Here is a 261-nt window from a genome sequence, read left to right on the forward strand (position 1 = left end):
TCGGTAGAGGGAAGAAAGGAAGGGAAGAAATTGAGAAACACATTCTTTTATTCCTATTTGCCTTTTGCTCGAAGCCCCGCGCTCTTTGCGCTCTTGAGGCGCTTACCTTCCGCTGCAACAGTTAGCGTCTTCGGGAAGGGTCGGCGTTTTGTAGCGGAAAATTGCAGGCACGCCGAAGTAATTGCAGCAGCGGTTCCCTCGCGTGGCGGGAAATGTCCGGACAAGTTGCCACTAACCTTGATGTTCGTTCCAGGGGTAGGC

This window comes from Penaeus monodon, chromosome 20 (assembly GCF_015228065.2).
Source record: "Penaeus monodon isolate SGIC_2016 chromosome 20, NSTDA_Pmon_1, whole genome shotgun sequence".
Taxonomy (NCBI): domain Eukaryota; kingdom Metazoa; phylum Arthropoda; class Malacostraca; order Decapoda; family Penaeidae; genus Penaeus; species Penaeus monodon.